The following is a 13166-nucleotide window of genomic DNA, read 5'->3' on the forward strand; positions in this document are numbered from 1 at the left end:
ATGGTACCCGAAGGGATTGTTCTTGGCCATAAAGTTTCAAGAAAAGGGATAGAGGTTGATAAGGCAAAGGTTGAAATCATAGAAAAACTCCCTCCACCAATTAATGTGAAATCTGTTAGAAGTTTCTTGGGGCATGCTGGATTCTACAGAAGGTTTATCAAGGATTTTTCAAAAATAGCCAAACCTTTGAGTAATCTGTTAGTGCTTGATAACCCTTTTGTCTTTGATGAAAACTGCCAGCATGCCTTTAAAACTTTGAAAAACAGACTTACAACAGCACCAATCATCACACCTCCAGATTGGGAGTTACCTTTTGAACTCATGTGTGATGCAAGTGACCTTGCAATTGGTGCTGTACTTGGGCAAAAGAAGGGAAACTTACATCATGTCATATACTATGCAAGTAAAGTGTTGAATGAGGCCCAAAAAAATTACACCACAACAGAGAAGGAGTTGCTAGCTGTAGTTTATGCATTTGATAAGTTTAGATCATACTTGATAGGATCCAAAGTTGTGGTTTATACTGACCATGCTGCACTTAAGTATTTGATGTCAAAACAGGATGCTAAACCTAGACTTATCAGGTGGATATTGCTCCTACAAGAGTTTGACATTGAGGTAAGAGATAGGAAGGGCACTGAAAACCGGGTTGCTGATCATTTGTCGAGACTACCACATGAAGCAATTCAAAAAAACCTCTCAACCCATGAATGAAAGCTTCCCAGATGAGCACCTGTTGCAGATCCAGCAAGCACCTTGGTTTGCTGACATAGCAAACTACAAAGTGGGAAGGAAGATACCTCAAGAGTTCTCTAAGCAACAAGTGAAGAAGTTAATCCATGAGGGAAAGAAATTCTTATGGGATGAACCCTTCCTGTTCAAGAGATGTTCTGATGGAGTAATTAGAAGGTGTGTCCCTGAGAGTGAAATGAGGGATATCCTGTGGCACTGCCATGGTTCAGCTTATGGTGGACACTTTGGCCCAGAGAAAACAGCTGCAAAGATATTGCAGAGCGGCTTCTATTGGCCAACTAACTTCAAGGATGCCAGAGAATATGTTCAGCAATGTAATGAATGCCAGAAAGCAGGAGGATTAACAAGAAGGAATGAGATGCCTCAAAACTTCATCTTGGAACTGGAATTATTTGATCTATGGGGAATTGATTTCATGGGGCCCTTTCCCCCTTCTTATTCTTTCAGATATATCTTAGTCGCAGTGGAGTATGTCTCAAAGTGGGTGGAAGCCATAGCCACGACCACCTGTGATGCACAGATTGTCCTCCAATTCCTTAAAAAGCACATTTTCACAAGATATGGAGTGCCCAAGGGTCTTGTCAGTGATGGTGGTAGTCACTTTTGCAACAAACAGATGGAGAAGCTCCTCCACAAATATAGAGTAATCCATAAAGTGGCCACACCTTACCACCCTCAGACTAATGGCCAGGCTGAACTAGCAAATAGGGAATTAAAGAAGAGCCTAGAGAAAACAGTGGGAAGCACAAGAAAAGATTGGGCTAGGAAGCTAGAAGATGCATTATGGGCATATAGGACAGCTTTCAAAACTCCTATTGGCAAGTCACCCTTTCAGCTATTGTATGGCAAATCCTGCCACCTCCCTGTAGAGCTTGAACACAGAGCTTTTTGGGCCACTAAACTCCTCAACCTTGATTCCCAAGCTGTAGGAGAAAAAAGGTTGTTGCAACTAAATGAGTTAGATGAATTCAGGATAGAAGCTTATGAGAGTGCTAAGATATACAAGGAAAGAGCTAAGAGGTGGCATGACAAGAAGATCACAAAGAAGGAATTCAAGCCAGGACAGCAAGTGCTCCTGTATAATTCAAGGCTTAAGATTTTCCCTGGCAAACTGAAGTCAAAGTGGACTGGTCCATACTTGGTAACAAAGGTTTTTCCTTATGGGAGTATTGAACTGCTAGATGAAGCAACAAAGAACCAATTCACAGCAAATGGTCACAGAGCAAAGCTGTATTTGGGAGGACAATGGGATAAGGAAAAAGAAGTCCAGAACCTACTGCCTTCTTGAAAGGAATTGAAAGATGTCAAGCTAGTGACAATAAAAGAGCACTTGTTGGGAGGCAACCCAACCTGAGGTAGTTTTCTTTTCATAGCTTTTTTCAATAAAAATGTTGAATAATTAATATGTATTGCAAGGACACAAAATTTTGCCTAGAGTTAACCTGCTGTATCCAGAAAAGTGGCAAGAAATTAAGTTTGGTGTTCCCACACCAAATTGAATCCACAAGCCACAATCAATTCATGCATACTAACTGGTCATCTAAGGGCTTGAGAAGCAAGCAACTTTTGAGAATTATGCAGGGAATTCACCACCATTTGAAGACATTATGCATCATAACTCAAAAGGGCACAACAGAAGGAAGGACAAAGGAACTGCAAACCAATAGGTTGTATTTACACTTAACTCTTACTGTTGAAAAATGTTTTGACTTGTGTTTTGTTAAAGTGTTCATCTAATACAAGTAGAATCACTCTTAGAATAAGTAAGCTAGTCTATGTGTGTGCTTGTGTGTTTACTTTCACTGAACAAAAAGCATGCTTTGTCCCCTGCATTTTCAATTCAATAAAAGAAATGTTTGAATGTGAAGTGAGATAGTTCTCTGTTAGATAGGAGTACAATAAAAGTAAGTGGTGGTGTGTGTGTGTGATTGTATAATAGCTCACTTTAGTGAATAAAAGAACTAGGATGTCTCCTTCTAAGTATAAAGTGGCCTACTGTCTATGAATCTCAATCAAATAAAAATCCTTGGTTAGAAAGAAAAACAAAAAGAAAGAAAAAAAAAAGGGGAGAAAAAGAAATAGCCAAAGAGTGGCAGAACAAAAGAAAAACAAAAAGAAACAAAGCTGGACACCAATAGCTTGAACCTTAGAATATATGCCTGTGGTGTCTTTGTATTAGGATCTGCTTGGATTATTAAGCTCTTTGGAGTGCATCAACACTTGATGACTTGGGTTAACTAACCCGGGATCATCAGCTGAAAGTCCACTATCAAGAGCAACCTAACTACAAGGCATTTAGTAGCCCAAAGAGGTGCTGGGCATCAATGTTCTAAGAAGGAATGTGAGCCAAGTGTCTATAGTGAATAATGTGTCAAGTATAAAGAAAAGGAAATGAACTTGCTACACATGACACTCAAATAAAGCTTATGAACAAAATAATAGCCAAGGATAAAGAAATAATGAGAGGTCATAGCAGTATGTTACTTGAAGCTTGAAGGAGACTTTCTAGGCTTAAGAGTCAATAAGAGGTGAGTGTTTACATATCCACATAAAACCCCATGAACTACCAATAACACTCTACTAGCATGAACATCCTCTTCCATTTCATTCTTTCTTCTCAATAAATCATTTCTTGCTTGGGGACAAGCAAGCTTTAAGTTTGGTGTTGTGATGACAAGTCATCTTAGCCTAGTTTCACTAGCCTTTTTCTTTTATTTTCAATTGATTTATGCACTTTCTTGAGCCATAAGCAAGCTAATTGGGTAGATTTTCATGCTTCCTTTGATTTAATCAACCATAGATGAATTAATGCAATTTCATGAGGTTTTATGCTATAATTGTCACATATTATGAGAGAATGAATATCTCATGATTTTGAGCATAGCTTTGATGTGTTTGGTTGATTGATGATAGGTGAAGAAAGCTTGGAGAAAGGTTGAAGCAAGAAGGAATGGCTAGGAGGAAGAGAGGACAAAAAGTTTGAGCAAAAGTTTGCCTCAAACTTTAGCTCAAACTTTTGGATTAATTGAAAACGAACCAGGGAGCAAAAAGCTTGACCAAAAGTTTGCCTCAAACTTTTGGGCAAACTTTTGGGCAAAAAGCTGGAGCAAAAGTTTGTCTCAAACTTTTGTGCAAACTTTTGGGCAAAAAGCTTGAGCAAAAGTTTGCCTCAAACTTTTTGGCAAACTTTTGGCATCACAAATCAACACCCTGGAGAGCAAAAGTTTGCGCCAACGTTTGCCTCAAACTTTTTGGCAAACGTTGGCGCATGAACAACACACCCTGGAGAGCAAAAGTTTGCACCAACGTTTGCCTCTAACTTTTTGGCAAATGTTGGCGCCATGAGTGTGCAAGGGGAGGCCAACGTTTGAGCAAAAGTTTGACCCCAAACTTTTGCCCAAACGTTGGTATCAGCAAAATAGGGTGGCTGATGTGAAAAGTTTGAGTAAAAGTTTGCCTCAAACTTTTACTCAAACTTTTACTCAAGCTTTCATGATTCCAAACCCGGTTCAATTCGGTTCTTCTCCAAACTCCAAGAGCAATCAACCAAGGCCTCTATCAACCCAATTCCATCAAGAGCAAATGCCCAATTGAAGGCTTGAAGACCATTTGAAGAAAGTGTATAAATAGCATAGGATTTAAGTTTTTCAGGGAGCTTTCCTTTTAGTTTTCATAGAGAGTTTTCGGAGAGCTTTTGGTGTTGAGTGAATTTTAATTTCTAAGTATCGGGGAAGGAGAATTGAATTCCCTTCCTCTTAGTTTTCTTGCTTTCAATTTCAATTACAATTGTCTTGGATCTTGGGTTGGAGAATTGAAGGAATTCTGTTTCAATCTCATCCCGAGACCTCTTTGTTTCTTTACTGCACAATTGAATTTAAATTTCTGTTAATTGCTTCTTCATCTACTTTCTCTGAAATTTACAATTCCTTTGCAATTGTTCTTGTTGGATCTAGGAAGGCATTGAGATCTAGACTTGGTTATCTAGTCTCTTGGGTCCTGAGATCCGGATTTCCCATTTTCAATTCTCTGTTTACTGCTTTCAAGCTCATTTACATTTCTGTTTTAAGATCCGGTTCAATTCAAGTCATCCTTTACTTCTCTGCTTGTTGCAATTTTACTTTTCCTTGTTTAATTTCTGCAAATCCAATTCCCAATTCCCTTTACAATTCAAGCCATTTACATTTCTTGCACTTTAAGATTCTGCAATTTACATTTCTTGCGTTCTAAGTTTCTGCCATTTAATTTCTTGTTCTTTAAGATTCAGCACTTTAAATTTCAGTTCTCTTTAATTTCATGCCAATTACCCATTCCCTTTACTTTCTATGCAATTTAAATTCTGCAAATCACAAATCTCTCAACCAAATCTTGATTCGCTTGACTAAATCAACCACTAAACTAAAATTGCTCAATCCTTCAATCCCTGTGGGATTGACCTCACTCCCGTGAGTTATTATTACTTGATGCGATCCGGTGCACTTGCCGGTTAGATTTTTGTGTTTGGAATTTGTTTTCCAAAAATATCCATCAAAGGGTATGTCAAGAAAGGTGAAGTTTGAGTCTCAGAGGGTGACCAAGAAACTGAAGAAGAAACTTTTCTTTGATTAGAATACAAGAGACTCAGAGGTAAGTAGTGTTAACCGTTGGCCAAACTATTTCCTATCAAGAAAATGATTCTAGGCGCTACTTTCAACAACTTATAGACACTGCTACATTTTAGACTTTTAGTAACATTTATATGTTAACATTTATTAAAATGTTAGTAATTATCATAAAATTAAATTCTAAGTAACATTTATACTCATATGTTAGCAAATATATTTATTTTTTTTAAGTTACAAAAAGTGTTACCTATTCTATTCTTAGTTAATTTTCAAAATGAAACCACATCTCACTCTCGCTCTCAGTGCTTTGAAATGTGAAATCTCGTCTCCATCCTCCTCAATTTCTTCCTCTGCCTCTTCGATCTCTCCTCAAGATGGAAACCACAATCGCGTGTTCTGCTCTGAAGTTTTGAATCCAACTTTTAATCCTCTTCAATCTCTTGCTCTGACTCTTCGATCTCTCTTCAGCCACTATCATCAAAGCCTTCGTCACGGTATAGTCACCGTCAATGTGAGTTCTCTACTCTAGGATCTGAATTGGAAACTCTTAAGGTATGTAGCATATAATCTATTGTTTTATGCTTGTGTTCTTGTGTCTAAAGTTAATCTCGTTGAATTGAATCCATGTCTTCTGAAAATTGTGCCTTTTGTTAATCTCATGCTTCACTACTCATTTCAATAATTTTGGAAATGAAAAGGTTGATTTGATAGGTTCACAAGTCTTTCATGCTAGTTCTCTTACCTGATTATTACTATATATCTTATATCTTAGAGAAATTTGGAAGTGCATTTAAGGTGTTCGAAGAAATGCCTGACAAAATTTTATGTTACTATATATCTTATATCTTAGAGAAATTTGGACATAGTATAATTTAAGAGAGTATGATTTGAGAATATACAAAATAAAAATTTTCTTGAAGTCACCAAAAGTCTAATGCAATAATCTCTTTTGACAAAGTATGAACAGTTTTAGTATGTGAGTTTATGTAAATTTTTCACTATCACCTTTAGTGAAGATATCAATCAAATTGTTATATTAGTGTACTGGAAATTCAAGAAGGTACAATATATAATAATTAACTAAGTCGTAATCTTCCTCTAATTATTCTGAATATTAATTAATATGTTTTTGTTTAACAACAAGTTATGGTTAGTAATAGTAGTAACTCTTGGAATAATAAGCCGTTCATCATCTCTATTGCAGACAAGTTTATCTGTTCTATGCTACCTGAATCACCTTCTCGATCAATTTCATACTCTCCGAGTAATCAAATTAATTAATAAACCGAGTAATATATATGTTGGGTTTAAATTGAGAGTTAATTAACTTAATTAATATATGGTGTTTTTGAAAGTAGGAGGGCTTATGTTCAAGCCATGAGGGAGTAACTTGCAGCATGCAAGGGCTATGTTTAAGATTTGTTGGCCATGAATTGATTGAATTCCTAATGGTATTGTCTCTTTCTCATAACAATTTCAATGGTAGCATCACTCCTTCACTTACACTTTCCAGCACCATTCAGAATCTTAATGTAAGTCACAATGGCTTCTCTGGTCAAATACCAACTTCATTTCTCAATAAGAAGTTGTGCACTGATGGGATAGCCAATGCTGAAGGATATGATATTTTTGTTGTTTTCAGCTTCAAAAAAATCATTAGTTTTTTTGTTATTGTTGTTATTGACTTAATGTAGCCTGAAATGTGGTAGGAATAATTTGGTTAAATTGGGTCAATATCATATTATTTTCCCCAAATTTTTGTAATTGTTATTTATTTTTCATTTGAAGAGTCAGTTAAGGTTTGATGAGTTTTGATTTTTGAATTGGATGAACAAAGTAAAGGAGCAGAGGATTGGATGAATTACCCTGATTAACATTGACTAACTTGCAGGTCACAAATATATTAGATCTGAACACTTGCTTCTTGGTCTCCTTCGTGAGGGTGAAGGTGTAGTGATAAACCACTATTTTATGGTTTATCTTGTGCTCAATTGAGTGGATTTTATCAACTCTTTACCCACTTATTCATACTATTTGCATGGTTTTATATTTGCCTTCCTAATTATGTGCTTTGATTGAAAACATGCTTCTTTGGCCTTAAGTTCCCTATGTTTAATCCTCTTTTATTACCATTAGATGCCTTGATATCTGTGTTAAGTAATTTCAGAGATTACAAGGCAGGAATGGCTCAGAGGATGGAAAGGAAACATGCAAAAGTGGAAGGAATACAAGAAGTTGGAGAAATTGCTAAGCTGTCCAGCCTGACCTCTTCGCACTCAAACGGCTATAACTTTAGCTACAGATTTCCAAATGATGTGGTTCTAGTTGCCTTGGAAAGCTAACGTCCGGGGCTTCGATTTGATATATAATTTGTCATAGCTGCTCTGACGTTAGGCGACGCGAACGCGTGAATGTCGCGCCCACGTCGCATCTGCGAACTTCAATCCACGCCACCGCGTGGACGACGCCTCCACGTCACCTTCTCGCGACCTGAACGTAACAGAGATTGCTGGGAGCCATTTCTAGGCTGTTTTTTACCCAGTTTTCAGCCCAGAACACACAGATTAGAGGCTATAAAGTGGGAGAATACATCCATTCATAATCATGCTTTCATATACACAATTTTAGGATTACATGTAGTTTTAGAGAGAGAAGTTCTCTCCTCTCTCTTAGGATTAAGATTAGGATTAGGATTTCATCTTCTGGAATCACAGGTTCAATATTTCTTTTATTTATTTTTCTAATTTAATTTATGAATTCCCATGTTAAGATTTGAATATTTTATTTAATATAATTGAGGTATTTCAGATTTATCACTTCTTCTATTGTTTGATGTTCTAAGTTGGATCCTAACTTGATTTTGGAGTTGATTGATATTTGGAGACCCTTGAGTTGAATTACTCAAGAGTTAAATTGTAATTGGGTTTATTGTTGGCTGGCTCTCTAAACACTAACGCTAATCCAAACACAAGGGTGAGGATTGGAACTTGTGCATATCAGTAGACTTCCAACTTACTTGACTTTCCTTTACTCAGTACAGGATAACTAGGTAGAAACAACCTTCAATTATCAGTTGATCTTGAGAAATCCAACAAGGATAGAACTTCCAATTAATCTTCTCCGGGTCAAGGTTTTTAATTTAATTACATAAATTTTCTTATTTATTTTTATTGCTTTAATTTATAAATATACCTGTGCCCATTGCCCAAACTCCAAAACCCCCAATTTACAACTCTTAACCAATAATAAGAACACCTCCCTGTGATTCCTTGAGAAGACGACCCGAGGTTTAAATACTCGGTTATCAATTTTAAAGGGGTTTGTTACTTGTGACAACCAAAACGTTTGTAAGAAAGGTTGATTGCTTGGTTTAGTAACTATACTTGCAACTAGAGTTTACTATAACTTCTAAACCATCAATCCTCAGTTCTTCAAAATGGCGCCGTTGCCGGGGAATTGCAAACGTGTGCCTTATTATTGGTTATTTTAAATATTTACTTTTTGCTTGTTTATTTGTTTTTATTTTTGTTTTTTTATTTTTGCTTTTTCATAAATTAAGAGGTTATTGGTTTTTATTTAGTTATTAAAAATTTTTTTTCTAAAATTTCTTGGTGTTCATCTTGATCTTCAAGTTGTTCTTCGTGTTCATCTTGACCTTCAAGTTGTTCTTAGTTGTTTTCTTCGTTTTGATCTAAAAATTTTAAGTTTGGTTTCATTTTATTGTTTTTCTCTTTCCTCATTAAATTCAAAAATTCAAAATTTAAAACTCAAAATTTCAAATTTCAAAATTTCAAAATTCAAAATTTAAAATTCAAATTTCAAAATTTAATTTTCAAATTCAAAAATTTTAGTTTCAATAACCTTTTAATTTAAATTTATTTTTATTTTCGTTTTTAATTTTTATTAGCTACCATGAATTCTCACCCCTCTCGCTTTGAGTTTGGTTCTAAATCTGTTGAAAAGAGTGGAAGCTATAACAGGAATATGCATCAAGGTCTAAGCAATCAAAGATGGATATGGTGATAGATATGGTGGACCCCCTTGTAATTACCAACAAGCCCCACCCTGTGCTTATGAACCACCTCCACAACATACCTTTGAACCACCAAACTCACAAGCCCCTTTCCACCATTTACCTCCATATGACCCTAACCCACATCCACCATACCAACCACCCTATGAACCGAATGAGCCATACATAGATCCACCCCAACCTCCATTGGATAACAATACACTCATCTCTAACATCATTGGTCTCACCTCTATACTCCAAAATCTTATATCCCGCATGAACCAACCCTCTACCTCCAATATTCACTACAAGAAAAACACCCATTCAAGTACATTTGAAAAGTGTAGCCAAAAGTGAAAAAAAATGATGCCTTAGGCTACGGCTACGCTTTTTGGACTACGGCTACGCTTTTTGGGGTGATTCCTATTCGGCCGTTGCCTATTCTCAAAGGCTACACTTTTCTGCACCAAAGGCTACGCTTTTGGCATTTGAGAATAGGGTACGCTTTTCAAGTGATGCTATCCAGGACCAAAGGCTACGCTTTTCAGCTTCCATTTTTGCCAGAATAGGCTACGCTTTTCAACACTACTGCATCACCTGTAAAGTGTAGCCACATTGTATACCATGACTACTTTTTATAAGTGTAGCCTTAGGTCCCTCTTTTTTTATTTGTATACCTATAACTACTCTATATAAGTGTAGCATTTTGTTCCTCTTTTTTTTTTTAAATATATATATATAAACAAAAATTTCTAATAGTTTTTATCTAAAATATAATATTTGAGAATATAATTATATATAATCCTGTATTTTTAATTAAATTAGTTAATTATTATAAAATAAAAATATACATATATAATAATACCATACAATAATTTTTAAACAATAAAAATTATCCTGAAACAAAATATAATTATATAATGAACCAAAAATATTGGGATAATCATAATTATGAGTATTCATATATCTCAAACTAGAATAAGCATACTCATATAATGTACTTAGAGTTTACTACTAATAAACTAGGAATGACCAAAATATTATATCATATAAATGTATCTTCTAATAAAAGACATCATCATCAACCATACATCTTTCAATTTCGAACACTCTATCTTTGCCAATAAACTATCATGATAAATATCTCAATCTTCATTCACATCTCCAAAATTATCCTGCATAATTATATAAAAAAATGATTATCATTTGAAAAAAATGCAACAAGAAAAAAATAATTAACATATTAATCTTCTCACTATAAGAAAATCACTCATTCAACTACAGTTGAAAAGTCAAATTGCAACTTCAAAAATAACAAAACAAGCAAAGTGAATTTACACATGAATTCTGCACTCTAACAATCAGAATTTTCGGCATCATCATCATTCAATTAGTCACAACCTCAATTCTAACATCCTAATTCTTACCTCTTTTTGTCAATTTTCAACAAAATTCTGACAACACTTTAATCAAATTTACATGATCCACCATTGCAACAGAGACTTTGTTAATAATAACAAAGAACAACATCTAGAAGATTATAACATGTCAATAGATATTTAGATCAAGCAAATGGATCAATATTCAAATCAATCTTAAACTTTAACATCATTAAAAGTTTTCAGGTATTTTGAATGCATATCACTTACTTATAAAGGTAGTGACGAAGACTGGGCGAGCAGAGAGCAGATCAACATTGGCGGTGTTCCCAGTTCCAAATGGAGACTCAATCTGAATCATTGGCGGTTACCATTCATGGAATGCATCAGATGCAACTGGATCTTAATGCTCAATCTGCAGCAAATCAATAATTCATCATCATAATAAATAACTTTAAACAAATTCACTACCAAATCGAGAATCAAATAAACATGCTAATTGTGTACATTCCAAAAATAATGTAGAAGCCATGTCACACCCCTAATTATTGCCTGCATTCATATTACATTACATATAATACTTTTGCAACTCAATCAAACTCAGTTCATTAATAGAGAACTATGATTGGAATCTTAAATTGGAATGAACAAATTAAAATAAAAACTGGACATATCAAAGCTGCATCCTCTGGTAATTATTAGAACCAATTGACCAACTCTAACTATGCCAACAATGGCCTCAACCATTAAAATTTGAAGGACTTTAAGCAGTGAATAGCTTTGGTTGTAGCTCTCTTCATTTCTCTTCAAATAAAATATCATTCAATTAAGTCATTTTCTGAAAATACTAATTGCAAGTCTTCATTGTCTCTATAAACTTGAACTAGAACTGCAGCCTTGTACACAAACATCCCAAATATGACCGGCACAAGTTGAAATGAACGATATATATTAATGCAAATGAGAATGTGTTCTGTCTAGTAATGTGCACTTCAAATATTTTATAGCATAAATTTCAAATTTTACCTGAAAATCAAAGAAATCATTGGTAAAATACTGATGGGATAGAACCGAAATACCATAGATTGCTGCTGGAATCACAAGCCTTGGAAATGAAAGGGACATGCTACAAGCCTTTATCAACAACTCCAATGAATCTTCTAGGTCCTCACTTCTTATACCAAGCTGCTATTTTCTTCTCATCCACATAGAGAAGCACCTACTTGAAAAGAAATCACATTCGCTATAGAAAATTAAATAATGCAAATCAAACCTGAAAATGACTCCAATCTCATAACTCACAGCAGCCTCCACATCATAAAGCAACAATAAAAATCATTGAGAGATTCAAAGTTACAATAAATCCTGCCACAAAGTATACTAGTAAAAAGGTTTCCTTTTAGTCACAATTTAATATACCCTTCCCAATTCCCAAAGACGCCCTTCCTATAAGAAATATACTAGCAAATTCAAAGTTAAAAAGTTACTCAATAATCCCTAAAGACAACTCTAAAATTGGAACCAAAACTCCAACTCTGTTTGGCACTAAGGAATCAACTTGCTTTACTTGTAATCAAGTATTTCTTATAGCTGTCTTGTGTAAAAAAGTTAAATTAAAATAAGGTAGGTACATAGCTTAAAGGATTCCAAACCAGCTAACATGCTCGATAAGCTTATCAGCAAAGAACATAAAATTAAATGCAGGATAGCACGATGAACCTAAACAGTATTAAGATCATTACTGGATCATATCAATCCTCAGAGAAAGTAAGCAGCAGGCTGATCTTATGCTACCTGACCAAGACTAGCAGCGGCTATTGGCCGATCTTCGAACTCCCTAAACAGTAAGCTAATGGAAGCTCCCAATTCACTCTCAATGAAGCTTTTTGCTTTCTTTGGAGAGAAGGCAGGGACCTTGTCCTATCAAGAACAATCTTATATTCAGAATACATTGATCTAAGAATCAACACTTACCATTTCATGTCAAAGAATCTATACCTGCAACTTTGCTAGCTCATCCACAAATTCACGTGGAAATAGATCTAACCTTGTTGATGATAACTGCCCAAGCTTGATGAAAGTTGGACCAAGCTGCAACACACGCTCCCTTAACCACGACGCTGTTTTCCGCCTTCTGCTTTTCTAAATAAAAATGTAACCAAACAAATTCCAATCAGCAAAAAACAAACACAAGTAAAATAGTCTTATGTCTGAATCTGAGTGCTGCAAGAAAGTTAAAATTGGTTTTCTAGCAGCACTAATTAATGAAGTGTAAGAACCAACCTGTTTATCTTCTGTGAAGCCTCTAATATATGCCCATTTTGCATTGTCCAATAGAACCCGAATACGCAAAGAAAGCACAAAAGACCAAACATCAATAGATCTCTGCCAAGAACTGTAATTCTCATTAGCCCAACTGAA

At 35.3% G+C, this 13166-nt stretch overlaps 1 long non-coding RNA gene across 1 annotated transcript; it reads right to left on the reverse strand.

Moving 5' to 3' along the window:
• Window positions 1-11811: 11811 nt before the first annotated feature.
• On the reverse strand, window positions 11812-13166 carry LOC112777967 (uncharacterized). Its single transcript, XR_003190550.3, has 4 exons — window positions 13029-13166; window positions 12744-12887; window positions 12488-12665; window positions 11812-11964 (listed from the first exon to the last, which is right to left on the reverse strand). It is a non-coding gene; the product is annotated as an uncharacterized lncRNA (long non-coding RNA).

Source organism: Arachis hypogaea, chromosome 19, assembly GCF_003086295.3.
Source record: "Arachis hypogaea cultivar Tifrunner chromosome 19, arahy.Tifrunner.gnm2.J5K5, whole genome shotgun sequence".
Classification (NCBI taxonomy): Eukaryota; Viridiplantae; Streptophyta; class Magnoliopsida; order Fabales; family Fabaceae; genus Arachis; species Arachis hypogaea.